Source organism: Alligator sinensis, unplaced genomic scaffold (assembly GCF_000455745.1).
Source record: "Alligator sinensis unplaced genomic scaffold, ASM45574v1 scaffold335_1, whole genome shotgun sequence".
NCBI lineage: Eukaryota > Metazoa > Chordata > Crocodylia > Alligatoridae > Alligator > Alligator sinensis.
This window is the reverse complement of record NW_005842354.1, coordinates 427,693-445,241: the sequence shown is the minus strand read 5'-3', so window position 1 is coordinate 445,241 and position 17,549 is coordinate 427,693. Positions and strand designations below refer to the sequence as shown.

General features: G+C 42.9%; 1 protein-coding gene across 2 annotated transcripts in view; it reads left to right on the top strand.

Annotated features, from left to right (window-relative positions):
• Window positions 1–684: 684 nt before the first annotated feature.
• Window positions 685–17,549, top strand: part of FHL2 (four and a half LIM domains 2) — a 73,547-nt gene continuing 56,682 nt past the window's right edge. The window contains exon 1 of one of the 2 annotated variants that reach the window (XM_025210509.1): window positions 685–834. The gene's annotated coding sequence lies outside the window, so the exon portion shown is untranslated. The remainder of the gene's footprint in view (window positions 835–17,549) is intronic. The other variant, XM_025210510.1, reaches the window with a different exon arrangement.

The following is a 17,549-nucleotide window of genomic DNA, read 5'->3' as shown; positions in this document are numbered from 1 at the left end:
GGCATGCAGTCAGAGGCTTCCATTTGTAACGTCTCTGACTTCATGCTAAAGTTCCTTAAATGTATGTTGCTTCCTATGTGCTGATGTAACAGTGTCATCAAAGAGGAAGAATGGTCTAGAAGTTAAGCCCGTAGCCTGGAATTTGGGAGATCCAGGTTCAGTTCAAATGCCACAAACATGTGAGACCTTGGGCAAAGCCACTTAGCACCAGATCTTATTCCTCCTATTAGGAGCCTAAGTGCATTTGGTGCCCCATTACATCCTGCTAAGTCCCTGGAAACCCATCAATACATATACTTCTGTAGTGCTGCATCATCTTAAACTTCAGTCTAACATCACATCCACAGAAACTTCTTAGGTGTTTTTAGTAAAATTGAAGTTCTCACTTGATACATGAAAATGAACTTAAAATGAAGAACTGTTATTGTTCAGTTAGTTATAATAGAACAGGAGCAGTAGTGAAGGTAATGCCTTGATGATGCCATAGTACTGCACAGGGTGGGCAAGTATATATAAAGCTCAGGCATCCTCAAATTAAACAGAACAAAGGTCTGTGGTTGCTAAGAGCAGTGCAGCTCCTTTCCATTACAGATCTTGTGCTACTTTAAGTATGATTCCTTAAAAGGCTAGCAGAACAGAGGTGCTATGGTTCTTATCTCCTTTGGATGGCTGGTCCTTTGGAGATATTGTATTTATAGCTCATCTGGTAAACCAATGCCTGTCTAATTGCTAAATACATAGTTTGAGTAATCTAATAAAGCAATAAGCTTCTGCACTTGTCCTGTCCTCTCATTCTCAGACCAGAGAGCAGAGGCACCACCAAGTTGCAGCAAGGTAAGCACAAATCATTGTTTTTACTCCCCTTTCTGCCTCATTTTGAGAGGCAGACTTCCAAAATGCTCTACATACAGATCTACAGAAGAGGGCATTCTTAGTGATTTGTTCATCTCCTCCTATAGATGTAGCATTTCACTTTATAGTTCCAGCCTAATGCTGGAAGCCAAACACTAAGTAACAGCTGTTCCTTATGCCTCTGCACTAATAATATACTGTCATGTTTTCATGTTCTCAGAGAATACAACCATGTATAACTATAATCACTTCCCTGGACTCTGGGTATGAACAGGAAAGCGAGTGACTTCAGACAGAAAGCTTTTGATTAGTTTTTTTTTTCCTCTATTAGCTTTTTCTCCTTTACTGATGAATATTTGGAAACAGAATGTGCATACAGAAACAAAAGAAAGATGAAACATATTGCTATTCAGCTATTTCTCCTTGACCATTTCCTGATGGCCTTGGGAGAAAGAAAGTACAGATGACATTTACTGACGTCATGTTTAAACAATTATTTATTATGGATTATAGCAGCTGTGCAAAAGAAGAAAAATACTGATATGTTATGCAGTGTGAAAGCAGGAATTCTTCATAACCAGTGTGTGAAATAGCATTAGCCAGAACTTGCAGGCAACTACTATCAGTTTAATGAATTATTTTTAACCTGATCTCAGAGTGAAGATTTTCAAATGAAGCCTAATAAAAGAAAACCTCTTTGGGAAAATAAGATAGTTTGGATGGAATTTGTGCTCACTTGTGTATTCACTTTATATGGTGTCTATGTTAGAAGGATTCTACAGCAAATACCTCAAAACTCCCCAAAAGTGGGAAAGAATCATGACATTTCTTGCATAGATGAGGATTAAAGCCAATACTTTCACACTATGTCTAAGGTTATTTATTATACTAATATTATGGGACTGAAATGAACATTTTCTACTTTTCCAAACGTAGGTCGGAATGCTGTTTTCCACCCTTTTTGGGGAACGTGGAAGAGAGAGCCATATCTCTTCTCCATATGCTGCATCACAAATCAGATATAATGTAGCCACCTTCATGCAGCGCTATGACATCAGTTTTAGCATGTAACATGCGCAGAGCAGGGTGGTATGGGTAACTGCACTGCTCCCTGTTGTGGTCCTAAGGCAGTACAGACAGGCCCCGAGAGTCTGAAAGCCTAGTGAAGTCTGCTGGAATGCTTCAGCTGGCTCCAACAGATTTGGATTGAGTTCAGTTTCTAAACGTGGATTCAGGTACCTAACTTTAGACACCTGGAGACAAATCCTCAGCAGGTGCACACTGTCACCCACTGAGGATATTGCCCCTAAGGTTGAAAGTTTTAGAGCCAGCTGTCATGGCATAGTGCCAGCAGCACCTCTGTCTCTTCTTGCTGAGCGCGCACACATGCAGGTGTTGGGTCTTGTGCCTTTATCTCCCATAGGGTGGAAATATGCAGTTCTTCTACCTTTACACCAGGTTTTAATTCAACACCCACCATACTTACTCAGGAGGTCTAAAAGGGTGCAAGTTGAGCAGTTATTTGTGAGTCAGTGACCAGACGACCTTTTTAAGCCAAATCTTGTTTAATCCTAACAGGAGGAATATTGCATAATACAAGAGTAAAAGGCGTTTGAAAACAAGCAGCAGTGCACAAACATGTCTGTTTTATGTAAAGAATTACCATCCCTGGTGGATTCCTAGGAAAGGTTAATGTCTTCAGCTCTCCCAGAGGCTGTCAGTATGCATCAGTCTGTTTTTCACTAGTTACTGTTCCCCTTCTAGCTAGAGACTCTCTGTTTCAAATCCTTATATTCCTTCAGTCCTTTTGGCTCCCAGAATTTGCAAAATATATTTTTAATTTGGCTGGTGTCTAGAAGTAGCATCTTTATACCTAAAAGCACTGCTTCATATCTTTATGGACCTGAAGTCATTACTAGGTGTCTTACTTGGAGCCATTGTCCATTTCCTTCTTGTTTCTTCCAGTAGCTTACTATTAAATTAAACCAACCTATTCATCAGCTTTGTATATGGACACTATGTTGAGATTTTTTTATTCTCCTTTAAAAACTGAGAAGGCATCTGTGGGAAGGAATTAGGTGTTTCATTTCACAGATGCTTTCTGGAAATGTTAGGCCAAAAATTAGTTTACATTTTATTTTACCTTGGAAAAAATGCCAGTGTAATGCAGAAATATATTTTTTTAAAGCAGTACTCTTTGCTGCATTGAATTTAAAAGTCAAATTTGAAAAAGACCAAAACCACTCAATTTTAAAACTAACAACAGTTCTTTATTAACAACCAGCATTTGAAAAATACGATTAAATAGATAAATAACTTTATTTTTCCCTTCAAAATATCAAAACATCAGAACAAGAAAAACCTTTGATAGAAATTGCCAATAAGCTGAGAGAAGTAGATCCAGTAAAATGGCTGTTTTACACAGAAAGTCTAAAAGGCTGTTTCTAAGGAAGAAAACGCAGAGGGAAAGGAATATGAACACATGCTTTGAGTGAAATCTTGGCCCTGTTTTTTTAATTTTGCCCAAAACTTCCATTGATTTCAAGGAGGCCAAGATATTCCCTTTCCCTTTTATTTTAAATGACACTGAGTTTGTGTAGTTTTATAACAGTACAGGATTTTTCCACACCAATTTTCTTTTTGGGGGGCTAACTAAAAAATGTCTATTCACAGGCAGCTTGTATCTTAACTACCTGCGAGAGAGTTTTTTCAACTTGGATTACTTTTTACTGGCTGCAATATTTTATCTCTAGCTTTATACCATGGCAAGTTCAGTTTCATGCTGATAAATCCAGGGCAATTTCAACAATGTCAGTTCGTCATATAATGCTGATTAGGTCCGGGAGGCCTGGCTGCATATTAGACATACTTCCCAGTTTTTTAAAAAGTGGGGTGACCATCTTTGCATATTTTCTATCAACTGCATAAATATGGAAAGAACAAAAATCTATATTTCAAAAGATACTGACCTTTTAAAAAAAAAATCACACTTCTGTTCAAATTGGTGTAGTCATTATTGTTACAAATATCACCTAACTTTACTAAATGCAGGGGTGATTAAAAAGAAGCATGTTTTTCCTCTATTTTGCCTTCTGCTTTTGATAGGACTTTGTGCATAATTAGTCCATTTAACTGCTTTCCCTTTATGCTTGTTTTTTTCTGATGGCTACGTGGGTCTCTTACTTGGCCATGGGGATAAATGCAAAACCTTGAATTACTTTAGACTAGGGTTGGCAAGCCCGACAATTGACTGGTCAAAAATTGTCAATTGACTGTATTTTTTGACAGGTCAAAGATTATAGCAATTATACCAAAAAACCTTATTTTTTGTTTGTATTTTTTAGTTTTCTTGACAGAAATATTTATTTTTAAATTATTTTTTACACATTCCGTAACGGAAAACTTGTGCTTTTTCTGTGTATATTTTTTTTACAATTTTTGACTGATATTTGACCAGTCAACTGACTGAACTTTATTTGACCAGTCAAATACCGACCTCTTCTTTAAACACTAAAAAAAAAAGCCACAGAGCTTCATGTTGTCACTTTCCCTTTAAGGCCTGCAGTGAATTTTCATGAAGGTCTTACTGTGAGTTTGTGCATCTGCCCATGCAGGAAGACAGGACTATTCAAATTTAACTTCAGTGTGCGTCTTATTAATAGTTCACATCTAACAAAGCAAAGTCACAAAGATTTGCATCAAATGAGAATGCATCAGAAATAATATCTCTTTAGAGCACCAACATTACTGACGGTATCCCTCCCCTTGATAAATGCAGAACAGTGCATTACAAATACTGACAGAACATTACCTCAGTGGCCCCTGGTACTGGGGTAGGTTTAGAAAGGAAGAGGCATGAGACATGCCTTATTATAAATTAATAGTGTTTGGAATATGAAGGGGTTTGTATCCAACAGGATACAAGGGGAAAATCCTCTGGGTCTCCCTAACTTTGTTCCACCCCACGCATGTCAGAGAAAAATAAATCCAAAGGAGTTTGCTATAGCACAAAAGACCATAATCCTAAAACAAAGAAGAGAATGAGAGAGACTGAAAGGAGCTACCCATGCCTCTAGGTCCCTGCAGTGGAAAAGTATTGGGTAAGTAAAATATGCCCACATGATCTGAACAAGTGAACCATGATCATGCTGTCCAGCTTCTAAGTGGCTAGAGAACACATACCCTGTGGGTCACACCAGCAGTGGTCCCAGGCCCCTAGGCTGTATGCTGCATAGACGTTGCTCCTCTTCACCCATTGCAGTGATTCTGTGTGGACCACCACCACTGCACCATGCTGCCCTAGCCTCATCTTGAGCTCCCTGCACCATGCTGTGCCATACCAAGCTCTACTGTCTCCTGGGGGGCACACAACACAGAAACCAGAGAAGAAAGGAGGAGCCCAGAGCCTTCAGCTGCTGTTGCAGCTGGAGCAATACGTGGATTCCTTGAGCACCTGCTCTATCTTCCAGGAACCAAGATGAGGCTGACTGGTTTACAGTTCCCCAGATCCTCCTCCTTCCCTTTCTTAAAACAAGCACTATATTTGCCCTTTTCAAATAATCTAGAACCTCTCCCGATCACCACGATTTTTCAAAGATAATGGCCATGGCTCTGCAATTGCATTGGCCAACTCCCTCAGCACCCTTAGGTGCATTGCATCTGACCTCATAGGCTTGTACACATTCCAGCTTTTTGAAATTGTCCCTAACCTGTTCTTTTACTACTGTCATCTGCTCAATTGCTCCCCAAACTGTTCTGCCAAGTGCAGTAGTCTATGAAGATTGAGGTAAAAAAAGGCATCGAGTACTTCGGCCTTTTCCGCATCATCTATCACTAGGTTGCCTCCCCCACTTTTAGGGATCCACACCTTCCCTGATCTTCCTCTTGTTGCTGACATACTTGCAGAAACCCTTCTTGTTACCCTTCATATCCCTTGCTAGCGGCAACTCCAGCTGTGCTTTGGCCTTCCTGATGTCATCCCAGCATGCCCAAGCAATACTCTTACATTTAGCCCTAGTTGTTTGTCCAAGTTTCCACTTCTTGTAATCTTCCTTTTTGTGTTTTAACTTACTGAAGCCAACCTGGTCCTCTGCCATACTTACTAGTCTTCCTGTGCATCAGGATGATTCATTCCTGCACCCTTAGTAAGGTTTCTTTAAAGTACTGGAAGGAACACCATCTGAGCCCTTGTCCCCTTCACCCTTGCACTAAGAGCCTTGTAGTCATTTCTGATCTATTCATGGTTGACCCTGGCAATTTTGTGAGTACGCACATGGATGAGCAGCATGTAGTCAGAGGGTTGGATGAATCTTGCCAACCTTTCTACGATGTGTTGGATGGAGCTTTCTGGCAGGCAGCAGACCTGCCAAGCTAAGAGATCAGACCAGCAGATAGATGCCTTCATCCAGGAATCCAGGTCATCTTTGTCCCCCAACACCTTCTCTGGCTGATTGTGGAAGTCTCTTTGTGCATTGAGTAAATGAAGTCCTCATGCTGATGGATGCTTCTGAGCCTAGCCACCTCTTCCTGCAACTCCCACACTTGGTTCCTGAGCAAATCCACCAGGAAGCACCTCTCACACCACAGGCTGGCTGTCTTTAACAGTGACATGTAGGCTGCAGTCCCCACAAAGCCAAACAAAGACCCGAATGGAAGCACTATATCCCCAGACAAAGCCCATGCAGGAATAGGCAGAAGAATGGTTGGCAGTGGCTGTGGCTTTAGCATTGTGATGCTTCAATGGCATCTTACTGTTTCTTCTGTGACCTTTTTAATCTTCTGCTACTGCTGGTACCTACTAAAAGATTTCTTCTTTCTCCTTAGCCTGCTTCTGCTCACCAAGATTATAGTGAAGGAAGGTTAAAATGTGGCTGGGACAAATTCCCCTGGCAAACTCCCACTCAAACTCTTTTATTGGTTGGCCTGCTCACTCATTCCTCATTCAGAGGGTAAAAACAGATGGTGGACTTCTCCTGGGGACAAAGCCTTTTATTTGGGGATCCTACAGATGTACAAGCTCATTGTCCCACTTCAAGTACCTGTGAAGCACACAAATTAACACTTTTTCCCAGAATGATCAGGGCTAATCCCAGTTAATTGCCATTCAAGCTGCAGATGAGAGTTTAAACCTAGAACAGTGGAACCCAAGGTAAACCCAGCATCTGTTATTACCTTGAGGCTCTCATGGTCTCAGGCCTTTCTAGCCTCAATCATACTGCTATCAGCGGCTGGGCTTGGCTGCTGAGAGGACCTCTTTGCTCACTGTCCCAAACAACTATGCAAAGTAGCAACCAAACTGAATGTGGACCACAAACCTTCTCCCCAGGCAGTCAAGGCTTCCTGCTCCTCTCCCAAGCAGGAATCCCCAGTCAACCCCCGTTTGCTGGTCTCTTCACTGGTTCCTGATGTCAAGTGCAGCAAGCAACCTCCTAAGTAATGTACTGGAAAGCTGGTGTTGTGTAGAGTCATTGCAATAACAAATGTGATAAGCTTCTTCTCGCCTCTCCTTTTCTGATCCTGAGATATTTTATTTTATTTTGTGTGTGCGGTGATATGGGCCCTCTCTAGCATTCTAGCTCTACTTCCCCATGTTACAGCCAGTACTTTAAGGCCGGTTTCAAGCTGCAGGTTAGGAGATCCAGGCTAGATCCAAGCCAGAAAGGAGCATATTGAGTCAAATGAAGGCAGTTTTGGTGGGGAAATGCATTGGTCTAGGTAGGGTAAATATTCCACTAAGGATCCTTCCTTCTCATTTGATGGGACTGTACATTGAAAGAGAAAACAAAATTCTGCAGAAACCAGTCCACCTTTCAACGGAAAATGAAGTGAGACAAGGAATTGATACAAGAGAGAAGGTGACTCAGGCAGGCTTTCTTGTGACCAAGTGGGCCCTCTTAACAATTGTCTGCATGACTGACAGTTTGCAGAATAAAAGAACTTTAGCTCCAGTCAACTGGGGTTTTCATCCGTACCGGAAAGGTGATAGCTGAAACCTGCATCTGATATTTGTTCTGTGACACAACAAGTAAGTTGGTTGGCACAGTCCAGCATAAGTGTTCACCTCCTGAATACCCTTATTACAACTTGTCAGTCTTCTCAAGAGAGGCAAAGAAATAAATGGACAGGAGGCTGGATTATTCTAACTGCTCCACATATGACTGTTCAAGTTCAGGGCTCAGGTAGGCTGTCATACTCATTCTTTGGACTAGAAGTACCAGTCTTCGGAGTTGACCATCTAATACATTTCTCTAAATTGTCTTAGTCTATAAAATAATGCAGTCGGTAGAAATTCAACTCATAGGATTTCATTATAGTTTTCCTGTCTTGCAGTGACTAGAAATAACATTCACTGGCTAATCCAGCAGAGGCCAACTTTTTGGCAGCTGTGCCACAAATTAGCCCTGCACCCTCCCCAAGTGCAACTCCAATCCCCTTCTCTTGCCAATCTGCTGCTTTACTTTCTGCCCTATCTGCCACTGTGCTGTCCTCTCCCTGATCTGCTGCAGGCCACACACTCAGGCTGCCCATGCAGATTGACCACCTCTGGGCTAATTAATGGCCAAACTTTATTTGTTCAACAAAAAATACTTTAAAATTAGACAAATGGAAAGCAAACAAGTGTAAGAGAAATATCCTTAGGAGGATTGCTACTGATTTACTTTAAATGTGTAAGAACAATGAACCTTTGGGCTAAAATTTCCTTAATAAGTCTCAGCCTTGCATACATTTTTTGTGCCAAGTTATACATCTCTGAAAAATGGAGCTGCTGGTAGAGTGCTAGTAGTTCTTCTCAGTGGAGATCTTGGTGGTGCTATTCCAGCATGACTCTATGAATTAGATCTATACTATTTCCTTTTTGTTGAGTTGTTTCTCAAAAATATCAATGCAATTCCAGTAATAATGAATATTGCCCAACCACAACACAGGATTTGACCATTTTATATGGCACTACTTGAACTAATAAAGAAACTAAGCAAAAACATACTTAAAAAAATAAAGAGAACTCCTTTTACTGCTAAATAGAGTACACCCTTTCTTGTCTTCTAGAATATTTTTTCCTCTTCCGACCACCTCTGTTCCTTCGTATTTCCACTGTGAAGCTTAATCATTTCCACTGAATCAAGGCTGAAAATGCAGTTGTCTGTTGAAAAGTTACTGTAAAACGGGTCTGGCAAAGTTCTATGTTTACTTCTCACAAAGCATGTTTAACTTACCTGTAAAATGAGAAATGTCTACCTGCAACCCCAGCAAACTCAAACTGGGATCTGAATGTCAAGCTTCTCTGTTTTATGAGGAATCATCAGAAATAAACTGCACCTTCAACTGCACCTCTATAATCAAGGTGTTGTCTATTTTCTGCAGTGAAAGCAAAAGTTGCCCCTTCACAGCTTAGTTCCATATTTTATGCATGAGACTACTGAAAGAAAAACACAATGAATATATCAGTATTAGAAGCCCTTTACCTCCACAATGGGACAAAACCCGAAACCATCAGTTTTTAAATCTGTCCTCACACAGGCAAAACTCCTATTGATTTTGGTAGGAGGTTAATCTGCCTCTAGACTCCGATGTGTCACAACAGCATCCATCACTGAGCTTTATGGTAATAAAATTCAAGTTTATTAGAGTACCACAGCCTTAAGGACAACTATGATGTTTTTGTAGTGCTGAGTTATATAAGGAAGAAATAATATTATATTAAACACAAATCTACCAGAAGCAGCAGCAGGTCTATCAGGGAAAAAGTCTTCAGCTTCATTCTGTAAGGAGGAACTAGATTTATTACTCAACATTATACAGTGATGTGGACACATACTTGTTGCCATTTTGTTTAGTAAGGTGGTCTTGGTATACTTGTGTGAGGGATGCGGAGCTGTTATGCAAGAAACAAAAGAATACGGATACAGCAATTTTATGAACCTGCACGTGACCTGGTCAGTAAGGCAAGTTGTTGTATATTGGGTGCTAATCTATCTTAAAATGAGCAGTGGATAGAACAAAAGAGAAGACAACAATGGGCCCAAATAAGAGTGCCCCAGTGTATACTTCAAATGCACAGCATCGTATTATCCCCTTCAAGGATAAGGCACCCTTTTTTCCAAAATGTTGCAGTTTCAAGAGGGAGAAGCTCTGTCTCTGCTTGCCAATGGCAGCATGTGACTGTGTCTGATTGTGACTTCACGTGTCAGACGAGGCCTCCTTGGTTCCCACCAGGAAAGACAGACAACTTCCTGCGCAAGGCAGCGCTAGGTTGAACCCTGCCCAGAGAACATGGTGATGCGCTGAGGAAATGGCAGCTTCCTGCTCCCTTCCATCTGCTCCTCTCTGATCTGTTTTCTATTCTTTCTCCCCTTACAAGCTTCCCTGCTGCTTAATTCCCTGCTCCTGTAGACACAACTCCCAGCCATCCTGCACTTTGCTTACTAGGACACTGTGCTTGGCTGACACCTTTCCTTGTTCTACCTTGATATTTCTCATCAGCTGGTGGCTGGTAGCTACAACATTAACTGATGGTTCCAGTTCCAGAAGGTACCTCCTGATTCTTCCTCTTTGTATCTGCTCCACTTCTAAACTACTTAATTGGGACCCCTTCCTCTGTAGTCTCGCTGTCCTCTTCCCTGTGTCTATAATTACAAATGTATAGCATAGGTAACATTACAAAAAAAACCCCAACACATAACTGTATATCCAAGCAATGCCTGCCTCAAGGACATGACCTCCTTTCTCCAGTACATAGGCAGAAAGCAGAACATAGAAAAACAGCAAGGGCAGGCCTGTGGGCAAGGGACAAGAGGCATGCACAGAACTGTCTGCCTTCCTGTCCTCCTCTTGTTGCCTTGCCTGCAGCCGCAGGATCTGCTGCCTGTCAGAAGCAAGTAGGCTGCCATATTTTTCCTGCTGTTTTCACAGAGGTTGAGGCTCTCTGCAATGGAAAATGTGAATATCCCTAAGTGCTGCTGGAAAAAAAGGAAAAGGTAGCACGATGGCCAGACAGATCTGGAGAACATGGAAAGTTTGAGAAGTTCTGGTTTGAGTAAGTGAGTACAGGATTCAGATTCAGGATTTAGATAAACTGATTGGCAAGGATTTCTTAGTGTGATATCTTTATTGGACCAACTATGTAGTATCCCAGTTACATAGTTGGTCCTATAAAAGATATAACCCTAAGAAATCTTTACCTCTTGCACAATTTCTGGACCATTATGGCTACAGCATCACTCTTACACTATAATAAAGTGATTGTCATTGATCCACACCAGATAAGTCACTCAAAGTTTCTGTGCTTCTGATACCTCCTTTAAAATAGGCTAATACTTGTAAAGAACTTTGCAACCTACAGATGAAAAGTACCATTACTGTTTATGCCAAATAGGGACCCAACACCCTTTCACTAATATTTCTTTTAATGACTTACTCTCTGGCATCAGTCATTTCCCCTCCAAGACATGTTGTGTTATTAACTGTTAAAGTTTAATGAAGAGGACAACTTGATTTTATTTTAAACCAAGATACTTGAATTTTCGTTCCCACACAGGCTGAAACACAGTTAAGACAGTTCCTATTTCTGTCAAGCATTACAGGGAGAGATACAGTTATGCATGTACAGTAAATTTAAGATGACATTTTTTAATTGACAACTAGACGTTCTGAATTTTATGCCATGTAATATTGGCTCAGACATCAGAATTCACATCAGGAACAAATGAATGCATTTAATCCTATTATTTAAAAGGGACTGGACATTTATAGAGTTCAAAAAGACCATGGGGCTATTGGGATCAACAGCAAGGTCTCTACTTCAAAGTGCACAGCTTGAACTAGTATTTTTAATCATAACATGTCTGAGCCTCTGTCTCAGAACCTCTCACATTATGTATGGAATATACAAACAATGTCCCTGAGAAGAAAAATAATTGTTGCCACACAGAAGGAGTTCTGCTTAACATAGTGAGCCCCCAAACACACTCAGTTTGCAAAGAGAGAGCATTGCTTTTCACATTGTATCGTCAGAAGCAGCAGCATTTAGAGGAAAGTTGGAAGAAGATCCTGCAGTCTACATATAGGGTAAGCTGCCTTTGAAGGCAATGCAGGTGTGATAATTTGGAGAATCTGTGTCTGTACTATTTGTGAATCCTGGATTGATACTGGAGGCTTGCTATGTATATCTGTCTCAACTGGGAAATCCATTTTGAAAGTCCGTGAAGAAAGAGCTGGGGGAATAGCTAAATGGATTATCTAGTGGAGATTTGATCACCTGATTAGTGTGATTGCAGGGTCACCTCGGAATAAAGAGTTAAGTTTACAAGAGTTTCTCACTGGCTTTACAGAGAACAACACAACAATGGGGTCAGGGGAGAGAGAAAGGTTGGGTGGGAGAACAGAAGGAAACTGATAATGTAGGAGAAAGGAAGAGATACTCTTCTGTCCCAGAGGAAGAGCTATGCATAGGAAGGGAGTGAGCGAGGAAAGATTTTGGACCTTCGAGAGCAGTAAGTGTCAACCTTTTCAGCAGGCATGCCATAAATTAGCCCCCCACCCTCCTCGAGTACCACTCCAATCCTTTCCCTGCTTGACCTGCTATTCTGCTTTTTGCTCCCAGCCCTGTGCTCCCTGCCTGATCTGATGCTCTGCTTTCTTCCCTGTGCTCCCTGCCCCATTTGCTGCTTTGCTTCCTGCCCTATCTGCCACTGGGCTGCCTGTCCTCTCTCTGATCTGCTGCATGCTGCATACAGAGGCTGCCATAGTTATTTGTGGGACCTATGCTACAAGTGGACCAGCCTTGTTTTAGAAGGTTCTCACCTATGCACAAGAAGTGCTCCAGAGTGGTGAGGAAACTGTGGCAGGAAAATTATGCAGAGGCTTGTTGTTTTGGTGACGTCTGTGTTTGTTGTTCGAGGTGAAATAAGTAGTGCTTTAGTTATTTATTTTGGAACATTTAAGGTCTGTTCCTGCTTGCTTTCACTGTTCAGTCCCCAAGGAGGTGATCTGTAAACTAAGGGCCTTTTGCCATGCACATGACTAGAGGTCTAGAGAGCAGATCATATGAGGAGAGGCTGGAAGGTTTGGGACTGTTCAGCCTGGAGAAGAGAAGACTCAGAGGGGACTTGGTGGCAGCCTATAAGTATATTAGGGGTATATATCAGAGCCTAGGGGAAGACAAGAAACAGTGGGCACAAACTGATCAAAGCTCGCTTCAGACTGGACATAAGGAAAAACTTCTTTACAAGTCAAGTCACAGATGTGGTACAGTCACCCACCCTAGCGATCTTCAAAAAATGTCTTAATGCCCCCCTTGCTTGGGTCACTTGACTCCAGCAGTCTTTCCTACCCAAGGGCAGGGGGGCTGGACATGATGATCTTGTAAGATCCCTTCCAGCCCCTAACATCTATGAATCTAGGACCAGAGTTCTGGGAAAGTCTGGGAAGTCACAGGACTAGAGGGGGAGTGTTGGCACTGGTCCTACAGGCTTCGATAGAGCTAAAAGACCCAGAGCTTGTGTCTAAGTGCACCACAGATAGGGAGAGTCAGTGCTGCAGCTTCAAGGGAAGCCTAAGAATGCATGGCTCTAGTGTGGTGGACCCCAAGCACAACAGTGCAATAACTGGGGGGACTGTACCAGAGCAGCATGGTAGCAAGATCAGTCTCAACAACAGCAATAGCACCCTGACCCCCCAGTCCTCATTCATTTTTTTTTCCTTTTTAGCTGTACACTTCACATGGATCTCTGATGAAGTTTTTCCCATTTTATTTTCATTCAGTGTTCCCTTTCATTGTTTTATGGTAGTACTTTCTCTAACTTTTTCTACAGTTTTATTTTTACTTTTTATTTCCTTTTCAGTTTTTCCATTTTTTCCACAGTTCTGTCCAAAACTTGAACCAGGGGAACAAAAATAATGTAACACCAAGTTGAGAGACAAAAGTGTGTATGAGGTTGTATATAATTACTATGAACAACATTTTGCTCTTGAGCCTACTCTGTAGAGATCTGAGCAATGGCTAAGAGTTCAGTGACATGCAGATATCAACTATGACTTCTAGATGGATAACAATGGGAGTCTGAATCAAGTTCAGAATACGTAACAGAGAAAACAGTAACAGCATCCACACAGTGAGTTAGAGAAACTGTTTCTTTAAATGTAGACTTAATGTACAGAAATTGGGGGAATATTTTTTAAACCTGAAGATTTGGTGCATTCCAACAGTAAAAATTTATCCTTTAATGTTTTTTAATTCTAGGGATAAATTAATACCAAGGATATTATAAAAGATTGATCCAACTCCCTTCTTGGAGAAGTAGCAGCTGCAGAGAACCTGAGGCTGAAAATAATGGAGGCATGCTGACAGACATTTATTGCATTTCAGAAGTTATTTTAAATGAACTGCTCTTTATTAATCGAAAAGGCAATGTTTTCAAACTTCCTATAGTACATGTGATGCAAACTGTACCTTTAACAACTCTGCTTCTCCCTGGTGGTTAAAGATGGAAGAATCAAAGACCTACTTTTTTCCCTCCATCATATTTAATGTCCTGCAACATAGCCAAACTAAAATGGTAGCTAATGTGGTCCCCATCTTCAAAAAAGGGAAAAGGGAGGACCCGGGCAATTATTGGCCCGTCAGTCTTACCTCAATCCTGGGGAAGCTCTTTGAGAAGATCATCAAGGAGCACATTTGTGATGGGCCGGCATCCGAGATGATGCTCAGGGGCAATCAGCATGGATTTATTAGGGGGAGATCATGTCAGACCAACCTGATTGCCTTTTATGATCAGGTCACAAAGGCCATGGATGCAGGTGTCGCGGTGGATGTAGTCTTTCTGGACTTCAGCAAGGCCTTTGACACCGTCTCTCACCCCATCCTAATTAATAAACTAGGCGACTGTGGCATAGATGCCTACACGGTCAGATGGATTGCAGATTGGCTGAAGGGTCGCACTCAGAGGGTGGTGGTGGATGGATCATATTCGACTTGGGGGGAGGTGGGTAGTGGAGTCCCTCAGGGCTCGGTCCTGGGCCCTGCGCTGTTCAATTTCTTCATCAGCGATCTTGATGTTGGGGTGGAGAGCAACCTGTTTAAATTCGCTGATGACACCAAAATTTGGGGGGAGGTGAGCACGCTAGCAGGGAGAGAGAGATTGCAGAAGGATCTGGATAGGTTACAGGGGTGGGCAGACAGGAACAGGATGTGTTTCAATACGGACAAGTGCAGGGTGCTGCACTTGGGTAGTAGGAACCAGCAGCACACTTATACGATGGGGAACTCCCTACTTGAGAGCACGGAGGCGGAAAGGGATCTTGGTGTCATTATTGACTCCAAGATGAACATGGGCCGACAATGCGAGGTCATGGTTGGCAGGGCTAACCGGACCTTGTCGTGCATCCACAGGTGCATCTCGAGTAGAGCCAGGGAGGTGATCCTCCCCCTCTATGCGACGCTGGTCAGGCCGCAGCTGGAGTATTGTGTCCAGTTCTGTGCGCCCCATTTCAGGAGGGATGTGGACAACATGGAGAGGGTCCAGAGGAGGGCCACCCGCATGATCCGGGGACAACAGGGCAGACCCTACAGTGAGAGACTGCGGGACTTGAACCTATTCAGCCTCCACAAGAGAAGGCTGAGGGGGGACCTGGTGACCGTCTATAAACTCACTAGGGGGAACCAGAAGGGTTTGGGGGAGACGCTGTTTCCCCTAGCCCCCGCTGGCATAACAAGGAGTAATGGGCACAAGTTGATGGAGAGGAGGTACAGATTGGACATCCGAAAAAACTACTTCACAGTTAGGGCGGCTAGGAGCTGGAACCAACTTCCAAGGGAGGTGGTGCTGGCCCCTACCCTGGGGATCTTTAAGAAGAGGCTGGATACTTACCTGGCTGGACTCATTTGAGTCCCGTTTTTGTTTTTAGGGTGAGTGGTTTTGTTTGTGTTTTTGGGTTGTTCTCCCGCCCTGGCGGGGGGTCGGGCTAGAAGATCTATTAGGTCCCTTCCAACCCTAAAACTATGAAACTATGAAACTATAAATCTGCTCTCTGCTAGCTTGTTTTTTCTCGGGTTGTTCTCCCGCCCTGGCGGGGGGGCGGGCTAGAAGATCTATTAGGTCCCTTCCGACCCTGAAACTATGAAACTATAAAACTTGGGAGAAAATTTCTCTGAAGGGAAGGAAGGAGGGAGTATCTTGGAGGTGACAATTTCCTTCCTCCCATGTATGTCTGTATCCTTTTCCATGGGCAGAAAAGCATGGGAGAACATTACTGAGGCAATAATTTCAGACTCCTAATCTTTATTTTCAAAAAGCTGCCTACAATAGCCCAGTCAATCCGAACAAACCACCTAAAAGAAGGGAGTGACTTATTTGCAGGCCATACCTTTGAAGAACCTATGCTGGTGTCACAGCTTGGATTTGTGGCTGGTTCTAAAGGTGTCAGTCAGTCAGAAAGGATTTTTGTATCTTCAAAGAACCTCACCCATAGATCTGGAAGCCCTTCACCATAGTCATTGGAATTATTTTACCAGTGTTTCTTATCACCCCGGTTTCACCTCTGAGTAAATGATGAGGTGGAGAGATAAGGGGACCTCCCAAAGCCATATGACGAGTCAAGTGCAGACCAAGAAAATTCCCACGCAAGGCAAAGTGAACTGGAAACCTACTTTAGTCTGTGACCAAGTCTTGTTAGTCAAGTTCATACCACTTCATTAAAGCAGAGTAGACTAGCATGGTTAGCAGTCCAGACTAGCAAAGGCTTGGGAGAAACAAAGCCTAAACCATTTTACACTGGTTTGTTTTCAAGCAGAGGGACAAGGCATTAAACATGTCTCTCTCTCTCATGGCCTTTACATTGGCTGTAGGGTAATGTCCCTCTAACGTATCAGGCTGTTCACAAAGTCCTACTGTCCCAGGCTGTCACAGCCCTGCAGTCTTTATCTTTTCCCAAGCGTCATGGGTTCCACGTGTAAACACATTGACCTGACAGAGTTATTCTAAACTCCCAGGATTGTAACAAATACCACTTTCCCACCAGAGGATGGTAGTTGAGGTAGAAAGACCTTAACCCACCAGACTCCATTAAGTCCCAGGACAGGTCCCTGGACTGCTGCTATAATCAACCTGTAAATCTCATTCTTCTCGCAGCACAAATCATTGGATTGTTTCCTATCCCAGTCCTCTGATCTCAATGGGATCTACCTCCAGAGAACAGCTGTGGCAACTCTTAGTGGATGCTCAGACCCTGCCCTATGCTCGCCTGCCACACCCTGATGTCCAAATAACACATGGGAGGCTGACCGTAGAGACCAGAGTAAGCCCTAGGTTCTTCACCCTTTCACTCATCCCTGAGCAGCCTTACCCTGGCCCCAATCTTCACCTGCACAAGATACTATGCTCCCTGCCCCTGCCTCACTTGCCTTCTTGTCTCTGGGCATGCCAGCCTTGCCTCAGGGTCACATGCCCTGGACCCTCTGATCTGCCCCGTCATGCATGGCAAGTGCCACCTGGGCCCTAACAGTAGTGACTGTGGCTCCATGGGCCCTAATTGTGGCCCTCTAGGCCTTGATTGCCTTAAGGGCTCTCTGTCCTATAGGCTCCTGGCCCTTGCAGGGCTTGGCCCCTGCCCACTAGCCAGTTCACTTGCTCCATCTAATGCTGGACCCCAGCCCTTCCTCTCTCCTCCGCTTGGCCTCAGCAGCACATAGCCTCCTGGGTCCC